General features: G+C 37.1%; 1 protein-coding gene across 4 annotated transcripts in view; it reads right to left on the bottom strand.

Moving 5' to 3' along the window:
- BTBD10 (BTB domain containing 10) overlaps nt 1–20770 on the bottom strand; it is a 71566-nt gene that overhangs the window by 23247 nt on the left and 27549 nt on the right. The window lies entirely within an intron of this gene.

Genomic DNA, 20770 nt, shown 5'->3' with positions numbered 1-20770 from the left:
TATTACTCAGTATTCCTTTTGATTTCTTTGATTGTGGAGGAAAAGGAGGTGGGAAGTGTATCAGCTTTTAGAACATTAAAAAACTAAAGTACAGGGCAAAGTAATTGGTCTCCCTGCTAAGTAAATTTACATGCCAACTTCAATCAATTCACTTTGAGAAGCTTTTTCAAAACACTATTAATTTTTAAACAAAAATTTTGAAAAATATTTCTCTGAAAATTTTAACTGCACTGACTGCCTAGATAAAGTCAAGGGACTTTAAAACATCTTAAAGAGTAAACTGGTCCACAAGAAGTAAAATCTCTCTCTCTCTCTCTCTCTCTCTCTCTCTCTCTCACACACACACACACACACACACAGAGAAAGTAAAATCATTGAGAATGTTAATCAAAATATTCTAAATTCATTCACAATTATTTACATGTACTATGTGTTCAACACTGCTAAATGTCAATAGGGGGAGAAGCTCCTTCACGAGCTTATGATCTAGGCATAGCAGTAATATATGAACATGTAGCAATTTTCAGGAGTTATCTCATCTTCCAAATATAAAGCTACTACATATATCCCAGTTATATAACTACTGAGTGAGTGAGAGATGCTTTAGGAACTCAGCACAAGATGACACTGCTATACATCAGAGTTAATGCTAGTCCAAAAGGCCCTGACAAATAGACAAGATTTCAATAATCAGAACATATTGCAGGTTAGAAAATTGATGGTTATAAAAATGAGAGCACCAGACACAGGCAATTCAGAAATTTACCATGTTAGCATACATAATGGCTCACAGTTTAAAGTTACTTAATTTTTTTTAAGAAACAGAAGGAACTTAATCAATTTAGAATTATAAAGGCAATCTAATTGTCCTTTAATACTAAAATTGACATTTTGAATGTTATTTAATATTTTGGAAGCTTAGGTTTCCCATCTGTAAAATGTAGATTCTATTTACCTTTGAAGGTTAACATGAGGATTAAATAAAGTGTAATAAGTAAGTTAACACGAGGATTAAATGTGAACTATAAGTAAACTGATCAGCTGCCACAATATAATCTACCCATTAAATGTCAGTTTAATTGTCACATCATATTTAGTGGAAATCCTCTATCATTTAAGCTTTTTGGTTCATTCTAGTGCCTCCTCCATAATATTATACTTCTCATCTTTACCAAAATCATACTAGTTAATATTTCTTTCTTTTTTTTTTTTTTTTTTTTTTGAGAAACAAGGAGAGATCTCCCATCTCCTGGTTTGCTCCCCAAATGCCCACAACAACCAGGACTGTGCCAGGACTAAGTTAGGAGTCAGGAATTTAACTCTGTTCTCCCATGTGGGTAGCGGGAACCAAATATTTGAGCCAACACCTGCTATCTCCCCAAAGTGTACATTAGCAAGAAGCTGGAATATTGAGACTGGAACTGGGATTTAAATTCAGACACTACAATATGGGATGCAGGTATCTCAAGCAGTGCTTTAACTGCTATGCTAAAGATGCACCCCTAAAATTTAATTTTCTTAGTGACTTAGAAAGTTTTAAATCCTTCAACGTCTCAGGGTCATCTCCTTTGCTGGTTTACTAGCTATAAGCCTTTTCATCATTTTAGTAGTTTTTTTCATTATGAAAACCAATCATCACCTTGCTATAACATGGAATACAAGAACTTTGTATTCATGCCAAAAGTCACTTCTAGAAAAATTTAAGGAAAAAAAAAAAAAAAGCTACGAGCCTTTAACAGTCATTTGTCTCTGATAAACATCCAGAGAAAAAAATTCCACTCCCATCTACTTTCTGGCAAAAAAAAAAAAAAAAAAAAAAAAATTCACATGATGATTGTATCTTTGAAAGATAATCTTTCTTCAAATAGAAGAAGTCAAAAGATCCTAATGCATTTATGTTTAAAAACCTCAGAGTAGGAACACTGGAATTACTGGTTCATTTTCTAAAGTAGGAAAAAGAAAAAGAACCCATATTAATAGAACAAGGATCATACACAGGAAAAAAAAATAACCTAAAATTATTCTGGTTGCTAAATTTTAAACATTTTCAACTATAAGTATATTTTCTAAAAGTTTGTCTGCTAATTTAATGAATAAGGAATAAACACAGCTACAACTAAGGCAAATGGAGAGTAAATGCTCAGTTTGAGCAAGGGCCAAGTAGACTGATTAATTAAAAAAGCATTTCTACTAGACACCTCAGTAGCTTAGACACTGCTAAGTATTCTGATGAAATATTGGCTTCATTTCTAAACTGCTTATACTTTAAATGAATGCAAAAAGTGTCATAATACACTTCTACTTACTTTCTTTTCACTCCCAAATAGCTATGTACCTGGAACCTGATCTCAAAATCAGATGTCAGAGAGGACTAATTATGTCCTACTCTGCTTAATTAAATAATTTCAGATCAGGGAAGCACTCTAAAGATAAAAATAATTAATATGTGCAAAAGAAAATGAGGATGAGCAGGTTTAAAAGGACAGTTCTTCTTTAGGGTACATTTGAAAGGATGTGAGAGACATGAATTGAGGACAGGTAAGGAGATGAAGAGTAAATCAACCCCAATACCTGCTTCCAGCCGTGACAGAATAAGGACTGTATTTTACGTACTTTCCTGAAATAATTAAAAAAAAAATAGAATATGAAACAACAGTTTTTCAAGACACAATATAGCATTAAATGAAGAAGAGTAATCCCTCAAAGATGAAAAGCAAATGACATTAAGTCCAGCTGACTGTTCAACTTGAGAGAATTTCCACAGTAAGCACAAAAACAGGAAACTCAGGAAAACCCAGTAGACTCTTAAGTTAAAGATTCAGAGCTGAGATACTGGAATAGGTGGCCAGAGTTCTCAGAACAGGACCAGAGAGGAGAAGTAGCACAGAGAGAGAACATTTGAGAGATAAGCAGAGTCTTCCTTGAGTATTCAACTAAATATCAGAAGTAAATACATACAAGGAAACTACAAGAGGGTAGAGAAAGAAACCACTCAAAGGATTTGAGGAAACAATGTCCAGCACACACACAGAACCAGTAATAGGGTCTCTTTCCATAAACCACAGTGAAAAACCTTGTAATGTATATGTAGGACATGGAAGAGAGAACCAGGCAGGTCCCGATTCCAAAATAATAAATAATTAGACCCAGAGTCAACACTACTTTAGTCACACCTAACCAATTTTAACTTGACCTGAAAGCATCAAATTGTTTCTGAATAACTGAATAAAAAACAAAGCTCAAGAATATTTGTAGGAATAAAACATATCAACTCTGACAAGGTAAAACTCATAATGTATGACATTCAATCAAAAATAACCAAGCACAGGAAAGTCATCTTGGTGAAATGGGTTAAAAGGTACCCCTTGGGAAATCTGTATTCCATAACAGAGTACTTGGGTTCAAGTCCTGACTCTCCTTCCAATCCATGTTAATGTGCCTAGGAGGCAGTGGATGATGGCCCAAGTTAGGGTAAGAGAGATGGGGGGACCTAGATGTAGTTCCTGGTCCCTGGCTTTGTTGGGACCCAGCCCTAGCTGTTGTGAGCATGTGGGGAGTAAACCAATGGATGGAAGACCTTTCTCTCTGCTGCTACTTTCTCTCAGTCACTCTTTCAAATAAATAAATAAAACTTAAAAATGACCAAGTACTATGTAAAGAAGCAAGAACACGTAATTGATAAGGGGAAAAAAATCAATTGAAATCAAGCCAGAACTGACACATATGCTAGAATTAGAAACAAAGGCATTTGGCTGGTGCTGTGGCATAGCGGGTAAAGCTGCTGCCTGCAGTGCCAGCATCCCATATGGGCGCTGGTTCAAGACTAGGCTGCTCCACTTCCCATCCAGCTCTCTGCTATGGTCTGGGAAAGCAGTGGAAGATGGCCCAAGTCCTTGGGCCCCTGCATGGAAAGACCTAGAGGAAGCTCCTGGCTCCTGGCTTCAGATCAGTGCAGCTCCGGCTGTTGTGGCCAATTGGGGAGTGAACAAGTGGATGGAAGACCTCCCCACCCCACCTCTCCTTCTCTCTCTGTCTCTCCTTCTCTAACTCTTTCAAATAAATAAATCTTTATAAAAAAAAAAAGGCATTAGAAAAGTCGTCATAACCGTATTCCTCCAAAAAATTACACAGAGAAATAGAAGACAAAGACATGGATTAAATTTCCAGAAATAAAAATGAGACAAAAGGGGCCAGTGCTGTGGCTTAGTGGCTAAAGCTGACACCTGAGGTGCCAGCAACCCAAATGGGCACCGGTTCAAGACCCGGCTACTCCACTTCCGATCCACCTCTCTGTTGTAGCCTGGGAAGGCAGTGGAATATGGCCCAGGTCCTTGGGCCCCTGAACCTGCATGGGAAGACCTGGAGGAAGCTCCTGGCTCCAGATTAGTGCAGCTCTAGCTATTGTGGACCATTGGAGAGTGAACCAGCAGATGGAAGACACCTCCTTCTCTCTCTCTCTCTGCCTCTCCTCCTCTCTATGTGTAACTCTTTCAAATGAATACATCTTAAAAAAAAAAAAAAAACCACTGCGTGGAATTAATGGGAGATTACATGTTACAGATTGATGAATTTGATAACAAGTATTTATTAAATTATCTAAAATGAAATAGAGAAAATAGCTATTAAATAGCAGTATACTGTGGGTCAACTTTAATTGGCCCAATACAGGTATAAATAGAGTCCTTACAGGAAGAGAAATAGGAAGCAAAAAGAAATGTGTTCCTAAGATCAAACTCACAGATGGGATATGCACAAATTCCATAACTAAAACAAAATTTGCCAATAAGTTTGTTAGTCAGAAAAGACATCTTTCAAAAAAGAGAAATACAGACATTTTGACAAAAAAAATTTACCATGAGCAGATCTGTACTACAAAAAGGAAGTCCTTTGAGCAGAAAATATACTGCCAAATGAAAATATGCATCTACACAAAGGAATGAAGAACCTTGGAAATAGTAACTGCATGGACAAATATGATACTTTTCTCACTGTTTAAATCTCTTCAAAATATTAATAATTATACCATTATAATGTGAGGTTTATAACATACACGTATGACTACACAGCTAAGATTTTTATTTATTTGAAAGTCAGAATTACACAGAGAAAGAAGGAGAGGCAGAGAGAGAGGTCTTCCATTTGCTGGTTCACTCCCCAATTGGCTGCAATGGCCAGAACTACGCCAATCTGAAGCCAAGAGCCAGGAGCTTCCTCTGGGTCTTCCACATGGGTGCAGGAGCCCAAGGACTTGGGCCATCCTCTACTGTTTCCCAGGCTTTGCAGAGAGCTGGATTGGAAGTGGAGCAGCCAGGACTTGAACCCGAGCCCAAATGGGATGCCGGCACTGTAGGCGGTGGCTTTACCTGCTAAGCCACAGCGCTGGCCCCATACTGTAAAGTTTTTATACAAGAAAAGAAATGGTGTAACATCATTTGAAGGGAAACTGTGCTAAGTTAAAATACATACCATAAATGCTAAAGCAATTACTAACAGAAGGGATCTTCAAAACTTTCACAAATAATGCATACTATGAAAATAAGACATATGGATTTCACAATTTCTTGAATCAAAATAAACTTATCTTTAATCCCATTTTCCATGAACTTTTTGAAGTTCCTCTTTTTAAAGACATAAGGAATTATAGCTAATATGCCAACAAAGGAGATAAAATGAAATCATTTTAAACAATACATTTAACCCAAAAGAGAACAAAGATAAAAAAGGAAGAGGGAGAAATAGAGAAGAAAAATTCATAGGACAAATAGAAAATACAAAGCAACATAACAGACTCAAAACATAAATATAAATGGTCTAAATCACTTAAATGTAAATGATCTAAGCCATAAAAGGGGATTATCATCAAATTGGACATAAAAACTAAACCCAACTATTTGTTGCCATCTACATATGTTAAATATAAAGGTATTACGAGGTTTAATATAACAGGAGGAGGAAACATACAGCAGGCTAAATTAGTCCAAAGAAAGCAAAAGTATAGGGAGACCAGGAGGAAGTACCCGGCTCCTGGCTTCAGATAGGCGCAGCGCACCGGCCGTAAGCGGCCATTTGGGGCTGAACCAACAGAAGGAAGACCTTTCTCTTTGTGTCTCTCACTGTCTAACTCTGCCTGTCCAATAATAATAATAATAATAATAATAATAGAGCTCAGAGCAAAGAATGTTATCAAAGTATTTCATAAGGATAAAGGGGCTAATTTATTAAGAGTATACAACAATCCGAGCTTTTTCTGCCTCAGAGCTTCAAAATATATGGAAAAAAACTGGTAAAATTACAAGAACTAGACAACTCCACAATTATAGTCAGAGATTTCAAAAAAACATCATAATGTTTAACAGAAAATCAATTAGTAAGACTTGAATGACCCAATCAACTGACTTGACCTAACTGACATTCAACAGAACACTTCACCTAACAAAGGCAGAAAATTTATTCAATCATATTCTGGGCAATAAAGCAAGTTTTAATAAACTTGAAAATTTTAATCATACAAAGCATTTATTCTGACCGCAATGTAATTAAATTAGAATTCAACAACAGAGCTATCTGGAAAATTCCCAAGTATTTGGAAATTAATAATTTTATCCAAATAAGTCATGGGCAAAGAAGAAATTAAATAGGAAATCAGTACATTTTGAACTGAGAGAAACTAAAAACAAAAAAATTTCCCATCAACATTAAAATTTGTGGCATGGCATGACATTATACCAGCACACCTAGCAAGTAAATTGTAACATTAAATTTCTACATTCATTTAAAAAAAAAAAAAAGTCTAAGGAAATGACCTCACTTTGCACCTGAAGAAAATAAAGAACAAGTTAAACCAAAAAGCAGTGTAAGAAAATAACCAAGATCAAAGTAGAAATCAACATAATTAGAAAAAACAAACAGGGAAAAAACAATGAAAACAAACCTGGTCCTTTAGAAATGAACTGATAAATTTCTAACCAGAATGGTTCAAAAATAGAAGATATGGATTACTAACATCAGAAATAACAGCGTTAATATCTTCAAAACCACAGATATTAAAATAGCAAAATATTGTAAGCAACTTTATGCAAACAAATTTCACAAGTTAAGAAGAACTGAACAAATTCAAATCTACCAAAGCCCACTCAAGAAGAAAGGTAAGCTAAAGAGCTGGGTATTTATCAAAGAAAATGAATTTGTAATAAAAACATCCTCTACAAGAAAATTTCACGTGGCTTCACTAAAGAATTCCTCTAAGGCTTTAAGACAGAATAATGCCAGCCCTAGCTTCCTGCTAATGGGCCTGGGAAAGCAGTAAAATATCCCATGCCACCCACACGGGAACTAGGTGAAGCTCCTGCTTTGGCCTGGCCTAGCCTTGACCATTGCGCCATCTGGGGGGTGAACCAGCAGATGGAAAATCTCTTTCAGGACCAGTGCTGTGATGTAGCAGTAAGCCGTAGCCTCCAACGCAGGCATCCCATATGGGTGGTGGTGGTTGTCTCGGCTGCTCCACATTTGATCCAGGTATAGCTGGTAAAGCAGCTGCCTGGAATGCCAGCATCCCATATGGGCAGCCAGTCAGTGTCCTGGCTTCTCTATTTCCCATCCAGCTCCTGCTAATGGCCTGGGAAAAGCAGTGGTGGATTACCCAAGCGTATGGGCCCCTGTTACACACATGGAAGACCCAGATGAAGTTCCTAGCTTTGGCTTGGCTTAGTCCTGGCCATTGCTGTCATCTAGGGAATGAACCAATGGATGGGAGCTTGCTTGCTCTCGCTCTTTCTGCCTTTCAAACAAATAAATAAATTAAAAAAAACAAAACAAGGGGCCAGCACTGTGGCATAGTGGGTAAAGCCACTGCCTGCAGTGCTGGCGTCCCATATGGGCGCCTGTTCGAGTCCCAGTTGCTCCACTTCCGATCCAGATCTCTGCTTAGCCTGGGAAGGCAGCTGAAGATGGCCCAAGTCCTTGAGCCCCTGTACCCAAGTTGGAGATCTGGAAGAAGCTTCTGGCTCCTGGCTTCGGATCAACACAGTTCCGGCTGTTGCGGCCAATTGGGGAGTGAACCAGTGGATGGAAGACCTGTCTCTCTCTCTCTTTCTCTGCCTCTTCTCTGTGTAACTCTTTCAAATAAATTTAAAAAAAAAAACAACTTGTTTTCTCTCTGTAACTTTCAAATAAATTTTAAAAAAACTAAAGATATCCACTCTTATCACTTCTTTTCAATCATGTACTTATGATTCCAGCTAGTGTAATATAGCAAAAAAAAAAAAAAAAAAGACATTGAAAGAATTCAGACGGGTAAAGAAATAAAACCATCTTTATTTGTAGATAACATGATTATATATTCACTCTAGTACAAAAAAGTGATTTGAACTACTGACTTACTAAGTTAGTTTACCATGGGTGCAGAATACAAGATCATTATTTTAAAGTCAACTAGAAGAGCCCATGAGAGTATAGCAGGCATGGAAAGCCAAGATATCATGGAAAAAAAAAAAAAAAGACCTAAATGAATGATCTCTGTGAGTGAGATCCCAGTGGAAAGAATGGGGCCATCAAAGAAGGAGGTACCCTTCTCCGAAGGGAGGAGAGAACTTCCACTTTGACTATAACCCTATCGGAATAAGATCAAAGTCAGCGAACTCTAAAGGCTTCCATAGCCCTGGCAACTCATGACTAGAGCCTAGGGAGATTACTGACGCCATGAACAGGAGTGTCAAATTGTTAAATCAGCAACAGAAGTCACTGTGTACTTACACCCCATGTGGGATCTGTCCCTAATGTGTCGTCTAAAGCGAAGTGATGCTATAACTAGTACTGAAACAGTATTTTTATACTTTGCGTTTCTGTGTGGGCACAAACTGATGAGGTCTTTACTAATTACATACTGAAGTGATCTTCTGTATATAAAGAGAATTGGAAATGAAAAAAAACAACCTGGTGTTAAAATGGAAATGGCGGCCGGCGCCGTGGCTCAACAGGCTAATCCTCCGCCTTGCGGCGCCGGCACACCGGGTCTAATCCCGGTCGGGGCACCGATCCTGTCCCGGTTGCCCCTCTTCCAGGCCAGCTCTCTGCTGTGGCCAGGGAGTGCAGTGGAGGATGGCCCAAGTGCTTGGGCTCTGCACCCCATGGGAGACCAGGATAAGCACCTGGCTCCTGCCAACGGAACAGCGCGGTGCGCCGGCCGCAGCGCGCTACCGCGGCGGCCATTGGAGGGTGAACCAACGGCAAAAGGAAGACCTTTCTCTCTGTCTCTCTCTCACTGTCCACTCTGCCTGTCAAAAAAAAAAAAAAATGGAAATGGCATAGAAAATTAATTAATTTGAAAAAAAATTATGTAGGATCTCTGTCTTTAATGTGCTGTACATTGCTATTTAATGCTATAATTAGTAATCCAATGTAGTTTTTTCACTTTATGTTGCTATATGGGCAAAATGTTGAAATCTTTACCTAATATATACTAAACTGATCTTCTGTATACAAAGAGAATTGAAAATTAATCTTTACATGAATGGAAGGGGAAAGGGAGCGGGAAAGGGGAGGGTTGCGGGCGGGAGGGAAGTTATGGGAGGGGGGAAGCCATTGTAACCCATAAGCTATACTTTGGAAATTTATATTCATTAAATAAAAGTTTAATAAAAAAAAAAAAAAAAGAAAGAAATAATCTGGGCCGGCGCCGTGGCTCAATAGGCTAATCCTCTGCCTGTGGCGCGGCACACCGGGTTCTAGGCCCGGTCGGGGCGCTGGATTCTGTCCCGGTTGCCCCTCTTCAAGGCCAGCTCTCTGCTGTGGCCTGGGAAGGCAGTGGAGGATGGCCCAAGTGCTTGGGCCCTGCACCCCATGGGAGACCAGGAGAAGCACCTGGCTCCTGCCATCGGATCAGCGCGGTGCGCCGGCCGCAGCGCACCGGTCGTGGCAGCCATTGGAGGGTGAACCAACGGCAAAAGGAAGACCTTTCTCTCTGTCTCTCTCTCACTGTCCACTCTGCCTGCCAAAAATAAATAAATAAATAAATAAATAAATCTGAATTTGAAGACTTAAAAACAATACCATTTACAATAATATTGAAAAACTCGAATATTCTGACACATCAGAAGACTCAAAAGTGTTAGGATGTCAATTCTCCCGAAGTTGATGTATAGATCCAACAAAATCACAATCAAAAATTAAGCCAGCTTCCTTTTCAAAAGTGACAAACTAAATCTAAAATTAATATGCAAATGTAAAGGGCTTTAAAGTGCCTACATAACTTTAAGGGGGAAAAATGGGGTTAGAAGACTAACACATCTGATTTTGAGACTGATAATGAAGCTGCAGTAATGAATGCAGCATGCAAGTAGATTAGTGGGCCAGAATAGAAACTCTAGCAAAAGATCTATACACCTATACATGTACAGAAAACTCATTTTGAACCAGAGTTCAGAAACAATTCAAGAATAGTTTTTCCATGAAACAGTCCTATAATAAATGCATATACAATGGTTAATTCATTTCCAGCACCTCTTAAAACACAAAAATCCTCTGATCAACAGCTCACATCATATATAAAAGTTAACTCAAAATGGATCACAGACATCTAAAATCTAAAACCATAAAACTTCTAGAAATAGAAAAGTACAGTTTCAAAAGGAATAAACTAATAATTGAATTTCATCAAAATTAAAAAAGTTTTGGGGAGGTGCCGGCGCCGTGCCTCACTTAGTTAATCCTCCACCTGCAGCGCTGGCATCCCATATGGGCGCCGGGTTCTAGTCCCGGTTGCTCCTTTTCCAGTCCAGCTCTCTGCTGTGGCCCAGGAGGACAGTGGAGGATGGCCCAAGTGCTTGGGCCCCTGCACCCACATGGGAGACCAGGAAGAAGCACCTGGCTCCTGGCTTCAGATTGGCTGCAGCGCCGGCCGTGGTGGCCATTTGGGGAGTGAACCAATGGAAGGAAAACCTTTCTCTCTGTCTCTCTCTCTCTCTCTCTCTCTCCGTCTATAACTCTACCTGTCAAATAAATTAAAAAAAAAAAAATTTGCACTTCAAAAACACTTTTTAGAGGCCGGCGCTGTGGCTCACTTGGCTAATCCTCCGCCTGCGGCACCAGCATCCCATATTAGCGCCGGGTTCTAGTCCTGGTTGCTCCTCTTCCAGTCCAGCTCTCTGCTGTGGCCTGGGAGGGCAGTGGAGGATGGCCCAGGTGCTTGGGCCCCTGTACCCGCATGGGAGACCAGGAAGAAGCACTTGGCTCCTGGCTTCGGATCAGCGGCAGCGCCGGCCGTAGCAGCCATTTGGGGAGTGAACCAATGGAAGGAAGACCTTTCTCTTTGTCTCTCTCTCTCACTGTCTGTATCTCTACCTGTCAAAAAAAAAATATAAATAAATAAAATAAATAAATAAATAAAAACCCACTTTTTAAGGGGCAGCTATTGTAGTACAGAGAGTTAAGCTGTCACTTGGGATGCCAAGTCACATATCAGAGTGCCAGGGTCTGAGTCCTGCCTCAGCTTCTGAACCAGCTTCCCATTAATATACACCCTGGGTGACAGACAACAGCTCAAGTACTTGTGTTCCTGACACACATGTGGGAGACTCAAGAGGGAGTTTCTAGTTCCTGGCTTCAGACTGGCCCAAACTTGGCTGGTGTGGATATGTAAGAAATAAGCCAGTGAAGATTTCTTTCAAATAAATAAAAATAAACATTAAAAAAATAATAAAAATAAACATTAAAAAATAGTGCTCGGAGAATGAGCAAACTCAGAGAAAAAATCTGAAATCATGTATAATAAAGGATTTGTATGTAAATTATATCAAGAATTCTCAAAATAATGGGCAAAATGTTCACAGATGGAAAAGATAAATACACATAATGATGTTGAATATTAGTCATTAAGGAAATACAAATTAAAAACCATGTTATACCATTATGCATCTATTTGGATGGCTAATTAAAGACGTTGACCATATCAAGTACTGATGAGTGTGTGTATAAGATGGGACTATCATACCCTTTTGGCAAGAATAGAAAATGGCAAAACTACTTTGAAAATTGTTTTGGAAAAATTTCTTTCTTAAGTTAACCATATGCTAGCCATATAATCCAGCCATTCCATTCTGCATTTACTCACAAGAAATGAAAACATGTCTATTAAAAAGACTTGTACAAAAACATTCTTAGCAGCTTTGTTTGTAAAAGCTCAAAACTAAAAACTTAAATGCCCATGAACAAGTGAATGGATAAACAATTTGCAATATCCATATAACAGACCACTATTCACCAATAAAAAAGATGAACTATTGATACAAGTCTGAACATGAGTCAACCTCAAAGCACTATGCTGAATGAAAGAAGCCAGACTCTTCAAAAAATTAAATAAAATTTTAGAAAACATAGACTAAAGTGTAGTGTCGGGGAAAAAAAAAAAAAAAAAAAAACCTTGTGGGTTGCACTGGCATAAGCTATAGGGATTGGAAGGGAAGGGTTAAGGAGGGCCCCAAGGAAACTTTTTGGTGTGATATCCATGCTTATAATCCTGATTGTGGTAAGGTGTCAGGAGCATACACAGATACAAACAGTACACCAGAAGTAGCCTTTTGGTCAAAACACAAACTGCTTGAGGCAAGCCTAGCATCCCTAATCTGAAAATATGAAATTCAAAACACTCCAAAGTCTAAATGTTTCTAAGCAGAAGTGGAAAATTCTGTAACTGACCTCACACGACCACTGCAATCAAAACACAGGTACATAAAAAATGTTATATAAAATTATCTTCAGGTTATATAAAATTATCTTCAGGTGTATAAAGTATACAAGAAACAAATGAATTTTATATTTAGGCTTGGATTCCACCCACAAGGTACTTCATTATATATATATATATATATATATATGTACTATATATATATGTATATATATATATATATACATATACTATACTATATATATATATATACTATATATATATATACTATATATATATGTAAATAGTCTCCCAAATTTGAAAAAAAAAAAATCCAAACTGAAACATTTCTGTATTTGAGATAAAAGCTACTCAACCTATATTATTGTTCATGGCAGCTTCCACACTACAGTGGCAAAGTACAGTATTAGAAACAGTGTAGCCCACATAACCAAAAATATTTGCTAACCAACCCTGTAAAGAAAACATTCATTGGCCCCTATATTTTCAATGGCTGATGACGTAAGAAATGCTGTCAAACTTTTAAAACTATTTTCAACAGCTTTACTAAAAACTTCTCTCATCATTTCCTTCTTTTGTTCAATTAGCCTTCTATAAACTTTCTGCTCTTCCACTTTAATACATAGTCAGTGTACCAAGATACAAAGGCCAATTACAGAAAAGGGAAGTTCTCAACCATTGTAGGGCTGCTCTCAGAAATATGTTCAAATTTCAACTGAAGTCACTTAAGATCTAGATACTAGCAGTCCTGACAGATAAGTATCCTTAATGACCAAACTAACATTTTACTACAAGGTAAAAGTTTTTCAGATGAGAGAAACTGATTTTATGTGGAAACAAAAAAAAGCTATATTTTTACTTTTTTAAAATTTTCTTTGAGAGGCAGAGAGACAGAGATCTCCCATTCATTGGTTCATTTTCCAAATGCCCAGGAAGCAATCAAGCTCTCTTACATGGGTGGCAGGAATGAAGTACTTCAGCTATCACTGCTGCCCCTTAGGGTCTGCCTTGGCAGGAAGCTGAGGTCAGGAACCTAAACCAAAAATCAAACCCAGGTACTCCAATTGTGGGATGTGGGCTTATTAACTGCTGAGGTAAATGCCCACTTCCCTACTTGCAGAGGTTTCTTTTAAAATGTTTATGATCTTGTTTTTTATTTTTTTTAAAGGAAGATGTTAAACAAGCACTTCTTTAAACTGAGGAGACTCTGAATAGATGTTTCTAATAAATTAGCTGAACTATATGCCATGTACTGTTCTAACCCTGGTGACTATAACTGAAGAAATCTCTGCCCTGAAAATTAAAACAGTCTAGTAAAGAGTGACATAGTATATAAACATATTTGATGTCATATGGTGATAAATGCTATGAGGAAAAATAAAGCCGAGTAAGTAGAGCATCACCACTTTGAGTGCTCAAGGTAGAACTCTGAGGGGGGATGTCTGAGCAAAGACCTAAAGAAAGTTAAGAAATGGAGCTATGAAATGAAGCTCTCTAAGACCCTGTGGCATGAGTTATCTTTCAATAGCTTTGTTCTACCTTTGGAAAACTCCTAAGGCAGGTTTTCCTTAACATTTAAGTCTTAAATCTTTTTACTTAACCCTAGTTTAAGGTTTTAAACCAGAAAATTATTTGTTGTAGGGAGGCTGTTATGTGCACCATAAGATATCTTAGTACCAATCCTGGCCCCCAAATATTTACACTCATTAGGTCCCCAGTTGTAATCACCCTGGGCTGAGTACAACTTCCCTAGTTCTACCTGGTAGGATCAGATAAAAGCAGCAACAATGCTAAATTTGAACATTTACTATATGCCAGACACAATAATATTGAGTACTTTAATTCTCAAAACCATCCACATTTCACAGCTGAGAATATGGACGTTTAGAAGCTGAACAACTTGCCTGAAATCATATAGTTAATTCAGTAGTGTGTCTGAGGTTAAAGGGTTTAACTTCACAGTTCACATTCCTAACCTCAAACAAGTCTGAATCAAATCAAGTCCAATTCCTTTGCCAAAGGATGATTCTTCAAATATGTAATGATATCTCTCATTGCAAGATTCCTTAATATCCATCCAGTGCCACATCAAGATCTTTCTTAAGTTCTTAGTTCTGTAAGCTTACAAGGCATCCAACTTCTTCGCATCCTTCCCCGTGAATATACACACAACTAATAAACAGCACCTCAGTGTGTAGCAGAGCAGTTCTATCTTCTTTTCCATTAACTGAAATGCAAATGGTTTTTGGGGAGGGGCTGCTCTGAGGAAGATGATGACAGCCTAATTGTACTACTGTTTTAAGTCACATTACTGATAAAAACCACCTTTAGGTCTTTTTCAAATGTGGTATCCTAAAGCCATGCAACTTTAAGGTAAACTGCTGTTTTTCAGGCCTTACAAAGACTCTGAAAAAGTTCATCTGAATTATTCTAACAATCTAGACTTAAGACATGATTTTGGATCATTCAGTATATATATTTACTATCCTTTCATTAGCCTCATAGAAAAATTTGGCAATTTATTTTTTCCAGATGAGCAAGAAGACAAAGCCAAGAATAAAGCCACTTCCCAAGATCAACCTGCCTTTGAATAGGGTCATTCAAAATCAAAACTATATTAATCAACATAATCACCTCTTAGCTTACTAGTTCCCTCACTTTAATGTTCAAGTATATCAAAAAGGGCCTTACTGAAAGCCAAACTCAAGTCCAGATTTACCAACCTATCAGTCTATTAACTGAATCAGTGAAAAGTCAAAATTGGTCTGACAAAATGGTTTTAACAAACCCATTCAAGATCATTCTTCATCCTTTTTGTTCAAGTTAGTCATAAATAATTATTTTTATTCATATCCTAAAATCTTATATCTCTTTTGAAATCAGGAGTAGAATCTCCCATTTTTAACAGCTATTCTTTTCTCACAAAATCTTCAAAGAAAACGATTATTACCAATAATTTTAAGATGCTGCAAACAATTCTTTTTATAACTATGTTTCAAATGACCCCCATGGCAATTCATTTAATGAAACACATTCATTACTTCCATACCTAAACAGATTTTTATGTCCTTCTTAGAAATGTTTGAGTTGTTATTTTTATTGTTGGTGGTGGTGGTAGTTTGTTCTTCCACTTTGATAAACAAGTTTCAAAATAAGAACTAAAATTCTTTTTCTACTACCCTCATTGTCATACATCATTACTATACTTTTCTTGGTTACCTTCTTACCAAATGTTGGGTTGTCTTAGCTTTTTTTTAAAGATTCAACTTGTGTGAGCCTTAGTTTTCCTAGTGTTTTTAAAAAGATTTATTTTTTAGACCTTATTATGGCAATCCTATCTACTTTTATTTTAAAAGTAGTAAGCATATTTTTTAAGAGTTCATTTTGTAATCACACTATCATGTGATTACATGTTTCCTTACATCCTTTAGATAGGCTTCCTTTCTGGAGAAATTTATGCTATCAAATCATGTTGACCTTTTTCTCTGATCAAGTATCAGAAAAACTCAGGTTGGTGAAATAAATTACAATATATATATACCCACAAAATATAATTCTTAACATTATGCTATAGGAGACTATTAAATGACAGAGGATGTTCATAATTTTTAAAAGAAAATAGATTATATAACAGTACATACAGTAATATCTGGAAATTTTTAATTGTACATGTCTTGATTTTATTTGTATGTACACATAGAAAAAAAATGCTACTGCCAAAATATTTAAAGTATTCTTCCTTCAATAGGATAATTTTTCTATATGCTGTCCTATATTTAATATTTATGCAATGAATATGCATTTTTACAAGAAAACAAGCATTATTATATTAAAACAGCAGAATCAGAGGAAAGTATTCTACAAAGTATGAGATAAAAATGTCTACCTAGAGTTTCTGCTTTACCACTATTACTATCAGAAGCTTAGAAAAACATTTATAGACCCCCAACCACAAAAAAGTCAATATAAGATACCACTAATCTAGCTATATAAGTAAGTCATGACACTGATCAGGAGAGCCATTCAAACTATTAGAAATTAAATGGGGCAAATCACAGGAGTTTTTTATATTGCATGGAAACAATGTTACGAACTACTAAAACAATCTAAAGATGTGTATATACCAAAAGTCCCTACAAAATGAAGGATGGGTAAGGTAGGGGGTAGTAGAGAAGGAGAAAAAATCAGTTAAAATGTTTGGAATTATGCTACAATTTCCTAATAAAGTAAGCAATGTCACCTGTTAAGAGTTAACATCTCACAGAAAGAACAATTATCTTTATACAGAAAATTTATCTAGTTGAAAATCAGTTGCACTAATTCAAAAAGTTATCTTTTATCTGTTTTATTAGCAGTATCTAAATCTATTTGAAATCTGTGTTCTGTAAACCTAGAATGAAAAACCATTTTAATCAATTAGAACTCTATCATTCAAATACATTTAGTCCTGTAAAATACTACTCTCTAAGTGGTTGAACCAATCCTTAATTCATTCAAAGGTAAAAATATATTCAACTCCTTCTTTAGGAAATTATTTTTTCATTTCTCTACCTTAAATTTTATTTTCAAGCATATCAAAAATATTATTTCACAATTAGTCTTTCCTTAAATTTATATATTCACTAAAACAATCCTAAACATACCTCCTCAAATTACATGAAATAAAAAATAAAGCATTAAACCCATGAAAACATACTCCATTTATTTTAATTAACTCACCATTAAACTGACAATTATGATATTTTATATCTAGAAATGTAAATGACCATAATGAAACAAGAGCCATACATAGCTTTCAATCTATTTCTATATGTACATAATTATAACCCAGAGATATCATGTAATAAATGAATACACACCTTCCTTTAGTACATGCCAAGGTAGACACACAAAAACAAGAAAAAAATTTTGCAATCAGAGTATAAAGGGACTCTGCTCTTTCAAATAATGCAGCACTGAAAGCCAGGTCAGGATCCTTGGGCATTACTAGGAAACTTTAAAACATCTGATATTTCCATTATCTTCAAGATTCCTCTGAACAAACAGAAAATTTCCCAGGCTCCCCTACCTCACCTGTCCAGACTTCTTTTAGCTTTCCTCCCTCTACTGTGTAATAATGCTGTTGCGGTTACTTAGGCTTTAAATGTTCAGAGACACAACCCCCTCTATATATTAATTCAGTTCATTTTCTCACAGACACTGACTCAGCCCTGGGTTGTGCAGCACTGACGTTTCTAACCAAACAGGATCCTGTGAGCTGCGATCAACCCCTTTCTCCATCTCTGAGCAGTGATTGGGTATTGTAACTGATGGACAGGTTGAAGACAAGGCAGGGGATGAGGGCTTAGAGATATGTAGATATGCTGCCAATGCCATCTGTAAAGCTAATTCTAGCTCTGCCAGCTTGCCAGGTTTTGGAGAACTAGGATGCAGATAACTTTCTTTTCTCCTTTCAATGTCTGTGTATCCATTCCGTGCAATAAAGCTTCTCTTTAAAACCAAAGTATTATTTGTAATTTAAGAATTCACTCAAGAACTATTCTTTCAAGCAACCAAACTTTTCCATTTCTAAACTGCTGTGACTATTTAATGACTTAAAAGGGAAACTGGGAAGCTCACGCTTCATGCAGTCTCAGAAGAAATGAGCATGCGTACTTCCACGTGGCAATGAAACCTTGCGGCAAAGTCTGATATTGAATGTATGATGCGTTTATCTTTAGTAACCTGAGCAGACTGCATATCTGAGTTTTATACAGTTGTATTCTACCCAATTCAAATATCAAAGAGCTTTTAAAATACTGTCTACCTAGACTCTTCAATGTTACACAGAAAAGGTACTCTTTTTTAAACAGCAAAATCTTTTCTAATTCATAATTTAAAGAAAAGTTGTCACATCTTAGGCCAAGTATACTTCAACTGAAATGATCTGTAACATCACAGCAAGACACCAAATCCTTCATTATAGTATTAACTATAACTACTCACACTAAGGTCACTAATTTTAAACTATTTTTGTATACGCCTGCAGAGAGATCATGGGCACCCTGAAGTCCACCATCCCAGATCAGTTTCTGTCCATTTTTATATCACAGAATATTACACTTAAAAGTCTACATTAAATTGAAAAAAAAAAAAACCTTAAAACCATACCTTAAAATTGTATTAATACAATAGAAATCATAAGGCAATGTCCAAACTTTCAATTGTCAATAGTAAGCACAAAAGACAGTAACTATTATTGTTACTTTTACAATTCAAAAGCTTATTTTTGTCACAGCCACCAAAAAATAGGGGAAAAAAATCAAAACTAAAGCCTGAAAAAATACCAAGCTATTCCAAAATACAACAAGACAAAACACAACTTGAAACAAGACTTCCATATTATTTATGAAAACTGAATCAATAAAGAAAAGTATATTTGTTTATATATTGTAAATTTAAATCTCCAATTTCTTTTGAGGTGGCTATCTGCCCAGTTTAAAAACTACATTTCTGGGCTGGCATTACAGCATAGCAGGTTAAGTTGTCCCCCACAATGCCAGCATCCCATATAAGTGCCAGTTTGAGTTCTGGCTGTTCCACTTCTCATTCCGCTCCCTGCTAATGCACCTGAGAAGGCTGCAGAATATGGTCCTAGTATGTAACGAATGGATGGAGTTTCAGCTCCTGGCTTCGACCTGGCCCAGCCCTGAACTTTGCGGCCATTTGGGGAGTGAACCAGCAGATGGAAAATCTTGGGTCTGTCTCTCCCTTTGTCACTCTGCCTTTCAATTAAATAAATCTTAAAAACAAAAAAACTCCTACATTTCTTAGTCTTCCTGACCTAGGGATGGCCATATGACATGGTTCTAGCTAATGATTTATTAGCAGATACCTGCTGGGAATTACTGAGAAATTTAATTTCCTTTTATAAATGAAAACCTTTCTCATTGTCTCTTTCTCCTTTCTCCTTCCTTCTTGTCTAAAGGGTCAACATGATGGCTGGAACTATAGTATCCTCCTTGTGATTATGAGGGAAAAGTCAAGAAAATAATTTTTCACCCCAACATCCTTAAGCCACTAAAGATTCAGCAGTCACTGCCTACCTCTGAACTTCCCACATACAAGAAAAGTAAATTCCTAACTTAAACCAGTGTTTACTCTGGATTACTTTTACTCAAGCATCCTGAAATAAAATACAGAATATTCACAAAGTAGGTAAGGCATACATGAAACAAAATTCAGCTGAAAGTAACAGGGATTCACTATACCTTTTTTTTTTTTTCAAATTATTTAAAATTTGAAAGGAAAAGAGAAATTTGTTTATAAATCTCAGCTCTGGCATTTACAATATGGATGGCCTTGGGTAAGTATATTAACCTTCATTTTTTTCATCTGACACATGGGGACAGTAATACTATCCAGAGCTCTATCTCCAGATCCAGCCAAGGTAATCTACTAAAGGTCCCTGTCAGTAGTGGCCTTCATCTATCCAAATACTCTCATCGTCCAAAGATAAGCTCAAATCTCATTTTCACCTACTCAAGATGATAATGATTTCTTCACTCACTCTTATTTTACAACCCAATACCATACTTCAAGTGCTCTGTAGTCCTTTAACTGTTCCACACATATATGGATAATAAAGTATTCCACATGTACTTTTGACTCTCTCATAAACTGAGGTTCTCAATAGTACTTGCTGTTATTTTTAAAATCTCTCAAGCAATTAATTTACTATCAACCTCAAAACATACTATCTTTAAAAAGTCAAAATGTTGGCCGGCGCCACAGCTCACTAGGCTAATCCTCCGCCTGTGGCGCTGGCACACCGGGTTCTAGTCCCAGTCCGGGCGTCGGATTCTGTCCCGGTTGCCCCTCTTCCAGGCCAGCTCTCTGCTATGGCCCGGGAAGGCAGTGGAGGATGGCCCAAGTGCTTGGGTCCTGCACCCGCATGGGAGACCAGGAGAAGCACCTGGCTCCTGGCTTCGGATCAGAACGATGCGCCGGCCGCAGCGTGCCTGCCGCGGCAGCCATTGGAGGGTGAACCAAGGGCAAAGGAAGACCTTTCTCTCTGTCTCTCTCTCTCTCACTGTCCACTCTGACAAAAAA

This window comes from Lepus europaeus, chromosome 7 (assembly GCF_033115175.1).
Source record: "Lepus europaeus isolate LE1 chromosome 7, mLepTim1.pri, whole genome shotgun sequence".
NCBI lineage: Eukaryota > Metazoa > Chordata > Mammalia > Lagomorpha > Leporidae > Lepus > Lepus europaeus.
The sequence above is the reverse complement of the archived record's forward strand: the minus strand, read 5'-3'. Positions and strand labels throughout refer to the sequence as shown.